Below are 12,717 nucleotides of genomic sequence, written 5' to 3' on the forward strand. Positions count from 1 at the left end.
GGTGGGCACCGCGGGACCCCCGTCCGACCGGCCTCCCTTCCCCCGGCGGCAAGGATAAGGAACGGGCACCCTGCGGTTGCGGAGGCTCCGAAAGGGAGGTGGGCTCGGGGTGCGCAGCCGTGCTGGGGACCCGGACGCCGGGCTGGGACGCTGCAAGGAACCCCCGGTCTGGGCTCGTCTGAAGCGGGCGTGACCGGGGCACGGGCGGCGCCGCGTCGTCCCGTACACGCCTGTCTGTGGGTGGAAAAGCGGCCACGAAACACGTGGGTGGGAGCGGGACGGCGTCTGTGCCGGCACGGAGCCGTGAGCGGGGCGGGCAGCGGGGCCGCGCTTCCCTGCGCCCGGCGCCGCTCCGCTGCCTCCCCGGCTGCCCCTCCTCGCTCGAGCTGCCCGCGCTCCCCGGGAACCTTCAGCGCTGCTGCCGAGCGGGAAGGACGCGATTCGTGTGATGTTTTCACAAAGTTAAAATAATGAGAGTTCTGGGGGGTGGGAGACAGTCTGGCAAATCCAGGGTTAGGGTCCTGTTAGTTTGAATGGGCTTAGTTGAGAAAATAGGCTAATGGTTTCTTAGCCAGAGGGAGGACTCCGTCATCTACTAGTCTATTGTTCCGCTTTAAATGAGCTGTGGATTTATTTTTCACTGTGTAGCTTACCAATGCCTCTTTTACCCTTGATGGCTGTAACAGGCATCTGTTTTAAAATCAGATTCTCTGTCAAAATCAGAAAGATGTTGAATCTGAAGAATCAATTTATTATTCGGACTTCAAATTTAGTAGCTGGAAGCACTTCCTTTTAGTAGAGAGACACACGCTTGCGCTTGAATTTTAAGCAGACATTGTGAATAAAGGATTTATGGAGAGAATGGTGGGCAGAGAGACAATACTTGATACTGAGGGACTCTGTAGATTTTTGATTTCCTGGATAATCAGATTTTTATAGCGTGATATGCTTGATGAATAAATAATAGAATCCTTTCTCAATGAAGATTGCTTTGTGTGTTTCTGTGGTGCACACCGCATTCTTTATTATGGAGCCTTGACCATAAATCTGAAAAAGACATACTTGAGTATACTCTTGCAGTGTTAGCTCTGTTTCTGCCTAACAGTAACTTCATGTCAACTTCATATATAATTAAGAAATAAAGAGATCCAGCAATTGTAAACTAGAACTGTATTTTCAAATAAGTAATCTTTAAATATGTCTTTTAATATCTTTGGTTTCCACACAGCCATTCTGTTGCTGCACATTTGTATCCCTTCTGTGAACTCATTCTTGTCTGAAGTTAATGATGTTAAATTTTTCCACCATGTAAGATTGGAAAGAAAAAATAATAAGATTCAAAAATTAACAAATGGTCAATTTAAAGCTTTTTTCAATACATTCCTGTTTCTTTTATATAAAAAAAACCCTCTAGGGGTCTAGTATTTTCGACCTTTAAGACTTTCTGTTTGTAATGGCAAAAAAGCTTAATTTTTATATATCATAATTGTTGCCTTGAATATATTCAGCATTATTCCATAAGTGAGTAGTTATTGAGGGGGTACTAAGTCAAGGTGGAAAGGGAGAGTACACATACTATTTCTTCTATTAGGATTTCAGGGCCATTTTAAATTACAATTTATATGACACCTGTTTAAATGGGAATTGAATTAAGACTTCAATATGAAAAGTATTTTTGTTTTTTAAATCTTCATTCTATTTCTATTCTATTAGCATAAAAATGTTGTTTTGACATGACATGCTGCTTAACTGACGTCACTGAATTTTATTTTAATTTTATGGGATTAGTAAAAATGCTTCAGATGTGCTTCCCTTTTGGAAGTAGTAAAGCAAAGAAGAGTGAAGAAGTTCAATATAATTCACCATCAAATTACTTTCTTAGAATAAAGTCTTGCAGTAAAACATCTTGAATGAAGAAAACAACTATAGTATGTAAACACAAAGTGAACGGTAACAAATTGCTTTACAAATAAAATCAAGAAATATCCAAAAAAGGGTGGTCTTTCCAGGACTTTAATTTCAAGGTTTCTGTCAATTGCTACTTCCCCTCCCCCCCTTTTTTTTGCATAAAAAGCAAAGAAAAATATCTTCTATTTATACATCTTCTTATTCTTGTAAAAGCAATGACTTGCGAAAACCTCCAATATTTTTGTGAAAGACACCTGTCCTTTTAGAAGTATTGCAGTTCCCTTTTCGTATTTAGACATTTTTATACTTCTCCCCTATTTAAACTGTTTTCAAAAGAACATTCCTCCAATGGATTCCTTTCCTCTGGATTTATTGTGGTGTAAGGAGACAAGCTTGTATTTGAGAAGACTTCAAATTTCTCTAAATATGGTGGGTAAAACTGTCTAGAACTGGGGAAAATTGCATATGAAAGTATGGAAGATGCATCAAAAGATAGGGGTAGTATAATACCCTGATGTCTCAAATGTAAAAAAATTACATCTGTGTAATTGTTTTTCCTGAATTTTTGTTTCACTCTACACATGTCGCATTTCTGAAAACCTCAATGAAAACCATAAAGGACACTTAATAAACCAAATATACAACTTTGAAGTATTTTCTCTTTTAAGTTTAGTAGAGAACTTAAAAATATGTAACAGTTGTATTTTTCAAAAGAAATGAGAAGGAGAAATTACATATGTTACTATTTGAGTTAGAACTGACTAGTACATCTTTATTATTCAAATTGAAGAGAACTAACATTTAAAAGGCAAAATCAGCTAGCAAAGATTCGAAACTGAATTAGTTGAAAAACGCTATGTACTTGTAGTTTGTGATACTAACACTGCTTATAATCACTCCAATGCTTTCTCTGTCTCTTCATAACCATCACTAACTTTGCACTCAACTTATTTGGAACAGTGCTGTAGCTCCTTCAAGGAATACAGCAGCATTTCATTATACAGAAGGATGTGTCAGGACCATCGACTAATGTATTTTGCATAAAAGTCAAGATTATTAGTGCATTTTTAAATTAGAAGGTGTTTTGAATTCATATACACAAGAGCTGCACAAAAACCAGGATAGTCATAGAAGACAACTGGATTATCTGTGATCACAGTTTTTGCCAGTTGTTTACTGTGTGTTCTTGTGCCAGTCATTTAATCTCTCTCTGACAATATTTTTTCTTATGTAAAAGAAAAACAGAAACAGGGTAATTACAGATTCATGCTAAAGTGAATTTTTAGATCACAGAACAAAAAGAACTATGTAATAAAAAACAGTAGTCATGGAACTGAGAAATAAATACTTCAACTCAAATAATTTTCTAGTCAATAACACAAAATACTCAGTGTAATAAATTAAGCTACTGTGGTTATCTTCATAAATTTCAGGTACCTCTTCACGCATGATTAGCACTGTTGTGTGATCTATATACACAGGCTAGTTGTTTAAAGAAAACCCCACCCTGGCATTTTTAAAGGCCATTAGTCATATGTCAATCAAATCGTCTTGCCATATCATTTTCTATGTTCTATTTTTCACTAATGAAATTTCAGACTGAAAAAATTGGAGAACAAATATCATCAGTCTTAATTCCACTAGTCGTGGAATTTCCCAGGATGTTGTATACTTAAAATAAATCTTAGTCTCCTAATTTCTTTTTGTCAGGTTTCCCAGGCAATTATTATTTTACAATATGTCCTCTGTAAATTTTATCTCCAGTGTTGTTTTGGCCTAGGATTTCACAAAAACAACTTTTCATCGGTGTTTAAACATAAACATCCACGCAATGGTGAGGCAACACTAGGTTTTACAATCCAGTAATCCTTGTGTTTGTTCCCTATTGCTGTCTGTTTAAAAAACTAATTTCATAAGTGAAAAAAGTTTAAAAAACTACTTTCATTAAAATTAGTTGCTGTCAAACAAATCTACTAGCTCTCTTTCAAGTATGGGACCCGGTCTGACCAAGTAGCATTCATTACTTCATTGCTTACATATGAAGATTGTTCTAAAGTACGATTATTTTTCTTGAAGTGTCAGTCTTGTCCTTATACCACCCAATAATAGCTAATAAACCAGAATAACTCTCAAAACTGAATGCAGCATAATATTTCAGTTGCCTAGGGGCTTTATTCTCTATTAGGAGAAGAAGTGAAGTTTATGCATTAGTGTCTTAACTTTCTGAAGTCTGGGATATTGTACACCACTCTAATAATTTAGATGGATTAACTCTTGGACTTTGTAGCTACATATGGAGCTATAGAAAGAACAGCTACTTTGCAAATTTGTTTCATTCTCCAATAAAATGCGCACCTCTTTCCATCCTAGGCCCCATTCCTTCCTCCTGCTTGGTTTGGAAAGCTCCTCTTCATCTATTATATCTTAGCTTCTTCCACACAGACAAAGAAAAAGGAAGAAGAGTGTTTTCCAACTTACAGGCCCATAAATAACACTCTCAGAATTTAGCAGCAGTTTCTAACTTAGAATTTTGTTGTTTACGTGTTTGGCAGTGTATTATTGCTTTGTTTACTACTGCATAGTACTAGCACCCAAGATGTTAAGATAATTGGCATATGGTATCCCTACTTCAGAGACACAAATAAATTTTACATCTTAGTAAACATTATTGGATTACTGTTCTTTTTAATTGTCTGTAGAGATTAATGAAATAAGAATCTCATGTTGTCAATATTTTAAATAAGTGACTATTAAGGGTGTTGTTTTCATGTTTTGAAAGGCTTACATTTTCTGATTGTTAGAGTTGTGTGACCTGAACTATATGAGTAGCATTAATTTTAATGCTGCTGGAACTTGTAAAAATATGAGCTTTTAAAATTCACATATTCAAATATATTTTAATATGAATGTTGCTGAGAATGAATGGTTCAAATTTCTTAATTTAATAAGTATACACCTGATAATCTAACAGGACAATTTCTTCATAATCAAACAGAGAATAATCAAGATTCAAACACTCTTTAAAAAAGATGTGGCTATATGAAGTTCTACTTAAAATTATTAACATAACTGTTTAATATATTCATGTATTTTAAATAGGCCTTAATATAGCAATATTATTTGAGTATTAGTGAAGATGTCCATTGGACACACAAGCTCTTGGTGTCAGGTCAGTGGTGCTCAGCTGATGTTGTAAACGTGTGGAGACAGCAGGTGTGCAGCTGAAGAGTAATTTAGATGGAACTTTTGTGTAAAACACTAAAAGAACCTTAGTAGATTTCTTTTAAAGTCATCTTCAACAGAGTTAAGTAATTCAAACTGCATTGTAGTCTTCCTTTAGAGAAGACTTTGGAGCTAGGAGGGGAACCTGTGAGATTCATGTTAAAACTATGAGTGTGAGCGGAAGCTGGGGACATACATGAAAGCAAGGCAGTACTATTTGGCTCCTAAATAGTTTGTCTCAATGGACAAGTTCCAAGAATTAATTTCTTGCTACTGGAAGGCAAAGGATTAATGAAAAAGAGTGTTGGACAAACATCACTCTATGTCAGTTGACAGGGTGATCTGAAAGTAGGTTGTCCTTGCCAATGTGAAGAATGTCAATGTTCCTTCCCCATCATCAGTATAAGGTATTCAGCAGATCTAGACGAGATGAGCTTTGAGTTTATTTTCATGAACAAGAATACAGGTTATTTCTTAGAACAAGAGGATTGTTTTTGGTAATAGGGTGGTTCTGCCACCATTTCAGGATCAAATCCAAAGCTCTTCTGGTAATCTAAAGAAACTAGATTCAGTAATTAGAAATTAGATATAGTATTGTGTGTTTAGACTGCATATTTAAAGGTGACAAGGTGACAATAACATTTGATAATAGGAATGAAAATGTGCAGATAAGATTTTAAATTCTGTTAATGTTTATTTTGATCCTGTTACCTGCATCTCTTCCTTGATGGGCCTTGAAGGCCCTAAGTTACATATAGCAAGGATTACAGGAGGGAGGCAATAGCTGTCTACTAATAGCAATTACTAACAGCAGTTAGCAGCTAGGACAAGTCCCATATTTTTCATTCTCCAAATTCTTTTCAGAGGTATCTCTCCTATCTCCTGTGTGTTCCTAATGTCTTAGTGTGCCCTCTGTGGAGTTGTCAAACTAACCCTTTAGCTTAGTAGTGTGGCTGCCATTATACCTATGTGCCTGGCTACTTTCAGTCATTTTAAATAGGTCTGTATTACAGTGTTACATGACAGTATTTGTGCCAAAGTTGCAAAGTATCTTTTAGTAAAAGTATCTTCCAGTAAAGAAAAATAACCGCACTCTGATGATAAATAAGACAAATCCACCTGCTCAGTTAACTTAGCACATGCAAACAAATATGAATGGGCCAAAGAGAAATTATGGATATATAGCACTATACAATCATGGAATGATTTTTGTTGGAAAGGACCTCTGTAAGTCACTTGGTCTAGCCATTGCTCAAAGAAGGTCTATTGAGAAAATATTGCCCAGTGCAGTGTTCAGTTCAGGAACACTCCCAGGAAAGGAGGTTCTGCAGTCTCTCTGGACAAACTGCTTCAGGATTTGACTACTCCATCGAAAAATGCTTTTCCACTATCTAGTCAGAATGTGCAGTGCTCTGACTTGGATCTTTTGCTTCACATGATATCACTGTGCACTTCCAAGAGACTCACTCCATCTTCTTTGAATCCATTCTCTGATCAGGGAGGCAGCATAGTTCCCTCGGTGCAGTCTCACAAATGTGTAATAGCAATTTCACAGGTCTACTGGGAAATGTAGTGTTCTTAGTGTTGTTTTCAATGCCATTTATTACATGCACAGCGAGAGGAATGACTGATTCCTTTGGTAGATTAATTTGCATAGACTATCCCCTCACTCTCTCCTTGTCTGGGATCTGTAACATCACTTCTCTCTGACTTCATGGAGAGAGTTCAGCTTCAAGAATACTCAGGAGAAATAAAGACAGGAAAATAGCACTGTGATTTCCAATCAAATAGTTTGTTGAGGACTTTAATATCTCTCAGAGATGTTATGAATATTTCCACTCTTGTTCCTCCTGCCTTGGCCCAGGTGATCTAAGGCCTATACAGCTTCTGACAGGAAAAGTAAGTACGATGGGAATGGTTTTCTCTGGGCCGTCCATCCACCCTTCTAATTCCAGAAATTAAAACAATGAAAACCAAACCTCATTCAAAAATCTCTGGTCCAATACTCGAACCTATGCTCTGACTGCTGAGCTTGACTTTCTGTTACCTCCAGTATTCTGAGGTTTCAGTTATGCCATTCTAAGGTTTCGGTTTTCATGACACAATGCCATGAAAATTGGAGATTGCAAACTGGATTTTGAAACCCCAATTACTTTTTTCTTTTTGCCATTGCCATTATAAGCTCTTCCAAAAGACGTTTCAAAATTTGGCCTCCCTGGGAAGAAATTGTTCTTGACTGTGCAGTGTAGAAAACTTGTTATAAGCTTATCTCACAAGAGAAGTCTAGAGGGGGAAAAAAGTGCAAAAATCTACTACATTTGAGGACTTGAAAGTCACTAGAAAATTCAAAATATATGTGATAAGAGCTTAGCTTGGTTTAGTTGTTCCTCCTGGACCAAAGTCTTAGAGCATTGTTAACATGAAAAAGTAGTAGTGTAAAATGAGTGGTTGGTCATATATGAGGGGAGTAATAAAACCCTCAAAACATCCAAGAATTATTTGGATGTATATTTGAACACACACACAAAGACAACTGAAACACATTCAGTCACAGAGAATTAAGTCCAACTCTGTAAATTTGGAGGGGTTCAGTTAATAATAAGTTTTTGTTAAATACAGAGCTCATGAGGCAAAGGTTTATTTTCCACTCTTCTAGGATATGTTATAACAGAGGGGTGAAAATCTCATGTCTGATTCTGGAACTGAGAAACCATTGGATGATCATCACTCAGTTATCACTACAGTTTTTCAGACCTATATTTTGACATGTAGTCACATTTGTGCTTGTTTACATCAGATGATCATAAAAAGTAATGAGAGTCAGAGCAGCTGCTATTCAAATAACCTTTCCTGTGTTTTGGAAAGGTAATTAGTTGTTTGTCTTTGTTTTCAGTTATTACCTCTACACTCATAATTTTAGGTTAAACTCATAAACTTCCTCTGTTTTTTTAATTTATTTTTTTCTCTCCACTTAGGAAATTAAATAGCATCAAGTACTGCAAGGCAAAGTTAGGTTCTCAAGAAACAGAATTTTTGTAGAAGTGAAAAGACATGCTACTAGTGAGAAAGTATATGGAGGAAGGATAAACATTCTGTTGAACAGTTTTACTCACTGTTATAATGTCGAATAAAAAATACCACAGATTTGAGGTCCTTTTTTGTGGATGCACTTGTGCGTGCTCTTGTCTCTCTCTCTCTGTCTCTCTCAAACACCTGAGAGAACATAATATAAAACATTAGTTATGTCCTATCCAATGACAGGATAAAGGGTGGCTGGATGTATATATGTGCTCCAGGAACAGATGCTCATATAATTTCCCTCTTTCTACTTACAAACCTTAGATTATCAACAAGTCAATTTCTCTATGCAAGAATGTTCTAGGAAGTTTTAGGCAGGAATGTTCTACGAATTCTTAGGCATAATCTGTGCAAAGGCTGAGAATAAAACCAGTTCACAGTTGAAATAGGTATTTTATATATTTACATTGTTTATATGGTTTCCCATATGTGAGCAGAAAATTGTCTCTGGGATATTTAACATTACAAGAATTACATTAAAAGATCTATATTATTTTCATCAGTGAGTAAGGAATACTTAATAGCATAAAGTACAAATTACTCAGGTGCTTACCTGAATTTCTAATTTCCTTTAGTGTGACTTAAAAAAATGCTAAAGAAATGGATAACATTAACAACTAGTAACACTCTGAGGACACTAAGAAACAAAGATATTGGATAGAAATTGATAGGAGGAAACAGAGCCTACCACTAAATCTTCACTAAAATTGTCTGGCAAGTCTCACCATTTTTTTGGCCAGTGTTCTCACTGACTTCTGTCAATCTATCTCTGTAGTGATTTGTTGTCTTTCCTTAGGAAATAAATAAATTTGCAGTCGTGCTTCATGACTATAACTAACAGTTGTTAACAATAACTGTTAGTGTGTTCAGCTGGAAAATATAAATTTTCCTAGTGTAACCAACAGAGCAGTTTAGATGTATGGCAGGAGATTGTTCTGAGCAAAGTAGTTTTCCTCCACCTTATACTGCCAGAAACGTTACGTGTCATCAGGAGCTAGGTTCCTGTGTTGATCTCCTGAAGCCTATTAGATTTAAGGAAGATTTTGTCTTAGCATTGTATTTTTCTTTTGGAAAGGCTGTACAATATTCAAAGTAACTTTTTGTTAAGGGCATAGCAGACCTTTTATATAGAAATTCTAATACTGGATGCCAAAAAATATCATCTATTTATTGGCTTAGAATCCTAAAGATGAGAGATTTTATAGCTGGAAGAGAGCTCATAGCAGAATCAGCTGTACCTGTTGCAGATATTTTCTTTCTTGCTTGCTTTCTTGCTTTCTCTTGCTTTCTCTTCTTTCTCTCTGTCTCTCTCCCTTTCTCTCTCTATTTTCTCTCCCCCTGTCTCTTTCTCTCTCTTTCATTCCCCTCCTCTCCAGCCCTCCCCCCATTTTTGGTGGTCTAATCTGGTAGTTCCTTTCTTCTACATCCTTCCTATTTTTAACCCATACCTTTCCTTTCATTATGTAACATATCCAAAACTGTTTCAAACCTTTAGCTCTGTGCTGGATGTGCATGAAGCAGAGGCCTAGTCAGATTTTTTTACGCAAGGTATGGCTCATATATTTATCCTAGTTTGATGATTGATTTTTTTTTCCAACAGCATGGAAGTAGTCTATCATAAATGGTTTTTAATGCACAGTTATCTGAAATGCTCTTTAATAAAACTGCTACCTAATGCTGAAGTTCTGCAGTTTCTACCAGCTGTGTTCTTGCAAATCCCCAAACAGATATCGAGTCCTTTGAGCTTGTGAAACATGAAAAATGCCTATAATCAAAACAGCTTTATTTACATCAAGTAACATGTAGTATAGGGTCTGTAGGAAGCCCTATTAGATTGCTAAAACTTTGATGCAACATTTAGTAGTCTATAAACCTCTAGAAGAAAAGCTTGGAACTTGATAGTCCTATTGAAATAACAGGCAAACATTGATGCTATAGTAGTAGTAGAAGTGTTAGTGTAATATAAGTGCAGGGTAGTATGAAAATAAAATATTGCTTTTGGTTGAGTTTTTTTAATTGAGAAATGCATGCTCAAAGGAAACAATCTAAGGGAGTAAATTGAAGTGCCTCTTTTCTTGGGGTGAAATATAAAGAAAATAATTAAATTATTAATAATGAAATTCTTATGTCTATTTAATAATGTAGCAATATAGCATAATCCAATGAATGGAAACAACTAACTAGTCCTTACATGGATCACTGTCAGAAGCAAAATTATATCAGCAACATTTAAACTGTAAAAGTTCTCTATACACTTGTCCAGAATGAACATTAAATCTTTTTAGACCTATTTAACTTTTAATGAGAGTAAGTGTGGTTGAAAAATTAATGACTAGATCAAGGAAGAAGAAAATTATCAGATATGGCAAATTTTTTTGTATTGTTTTAGAAAACCTTGGTGCCCATAATGCAAATTAAAATAGTTGTTTCTATCTAAATTTAAAGAACCTACCTTTTGTTAAATTTATAGCTGCCCTTAATAAGAGTAAGGAAACGTGATGTGTAATTTGAAACACAGGTCAGAGGAAAAAAACTTAGTTTGAGCTGATGGTAACAAAACTGAAAGAGCTAGGAAATTAAACTGATACAGAAAATTAGACAAATTAGCAGATTGAAACATGCGTGCATTTTCTGTCCTCAAAATATAGGATATTCAGAAATTTTTATGGATACATAAATTGGATATTAGCTGAAAAATTACACTTAAGTAGATGTAAATTTATTTCAAATTACAGAACTTAGTCACTTATATTCTTGCTTTATATACATTGCATTAAGTTTAAGGTAATGCATTTTTACTGCATGCCAGATAGTGAAAAATAAATACTTCTGCTTCCACGACTACTTCCCCTTCCAAGAGCTATGTGTAATAAGCTAATTGAAATGCAAATTTCAGTAAACTTTGTCCTTTTAGACTTTTCAACAGGGAGGTGGTAAGACCAAGAGGTCCCAGAGCATTACTGTCTTCACAAGCTTATTTCTAAGGAAAAATGTTTCTGTTAGAACTAAAAGACTTTTGGTTTAATATGAGCCTTAACATTGCAAAGCCATCATCACTTGTGTGTTCTTCTCACCAAATAAAAAAGGAGAATCAAAAGAGAGTTATCCAAGATAAAATTCAAATGGTTCTAGCATTTTTTAGCTGTATAGTTTTATTCAGGTAAGAAACTGAATGCTTTTTCAGGATGCTGCTCTGTGACAGCAGGTTTTACAGTCATTAGCAATTGATATGATGGACTGAACACATGTTTTAAATGCAGGGTGTCAAGTAAGAATTCTAGTAGCAATTTACCTCCATTCTTACTCCAACTCAAAGATACTGAAGTGTGAATTTTTATTTAATTTATTATTTTATTTAAATTTATTTACAGATTTTTGATTCTCCAGTTCTACCCTAATTTGCTGCTCAGAAAAAAAGATTATTTTTTGTAGATGGAAAAAAATTCCACAATTTTAAATTAAAATAATCAATGAAAATTAATTACGAATATCTCAATATGAACTTCATGTTCTGAGAGTTGAATGTATTACAAAGTTAGCAAGCAATTATTTAAAACCCCCTGGAATAGCTTGTTTGCAAAAAATATGTTTAAAGTGAGTGGCAGCTTCTAGAGTAGAACACCCCATTTTCAATAAAAAAATAAATAAAGATGCCAGGACATCCTGTGCTTTTTGCTGGTTTCATAAGTGCAAAGAGTTTGACACAACAGGTGTAAGTTCTTCAGTATCTGATCTCCACTTCTGTAGTTTCTTGCCTGTAAGAAAGGATATATGTGCAGCTGATCAACTCTTAGCCCATATGTGAAAACTCTGTAAGAAAATCAAATATGTTTGTGAATATGTATGCCTCAGCAGGAAAAAATATGCTTAAAAACAGACTAAGGTACTATTAATGTTCTGTTTTCAAAGTTCTTACCATGATATACATGTAAAATTGCATGTTTTGAGCAGAAATTAAAACATATGAAACACTGACCGATATTGAATAGTTTGGAAATGTTGAATTCTGCTTTCTTATCTTTTATTATGGGTGATAATGATGATTAACCGATTGTGTATTGAACATATGCCCATTTCTTTGCTTCTAAGAAATTGTTCTAGGACTTACATAGCTATTTTAGTTTATGACACGGATTGTATTAACATTAAGGATGTTATCAGAGATTAAAAAATAAGTTACTTTCAAAATACTTAATATTCCAGCTGGATCTTTCAGCTTTAATTTCACTTGTGATTATATCTTTCTCAACATACTTAGTGTCTCTTTTTGTTATTTAAATATTACTAAATTTGGTTCGCCCTAAGTTTAATTTTGTGCACCTTAAAGAATATAATTTCATTTCTATAATACTGTTCTAAACTTTAAAAAGTGTTTCTGAAAACTGTAGTTAGAATAACTCCTTTTTCAGTAATTCCTAAAATCCACATTAATAAAATCTGCTGCAGTGATTATGCTGTTTTGGTGGATTTGAAAGGAACTGGATTAAGTCCAGAGAATTTTTAGTGTTG

General features: G+C 35.2%; 1 protein-coding gene across 1 annotated transcript in view; it reads left to right on the forward strand.

Annotated features, from left to right (window-relative positions):
* PDE4D (phosphodiesterase 4D) overlaps window positions 1–12,717 on the forward strand; it is a 348,269-nt gene that overhangs the window by 469 nt on the left and 335,083 nt on the right. The gene's annotated exons all lie outside the window — the stretch shown is intronic.

Source organism: Ammospiza nelsoni, chromosome Z, assembly GCF_027579445.1.
Source record: "Ammospiza nelsoni isolate bAmmNel1 chromosome Z, bAmmNel1.pri, whole genome shotgun sequence".
Lineage (NCBI taxonomy): Eukaryota > Metazoa > Chordata > Aves > Passeriformes > Passerellidae > Ammospiza > Ammospiza nelsoni.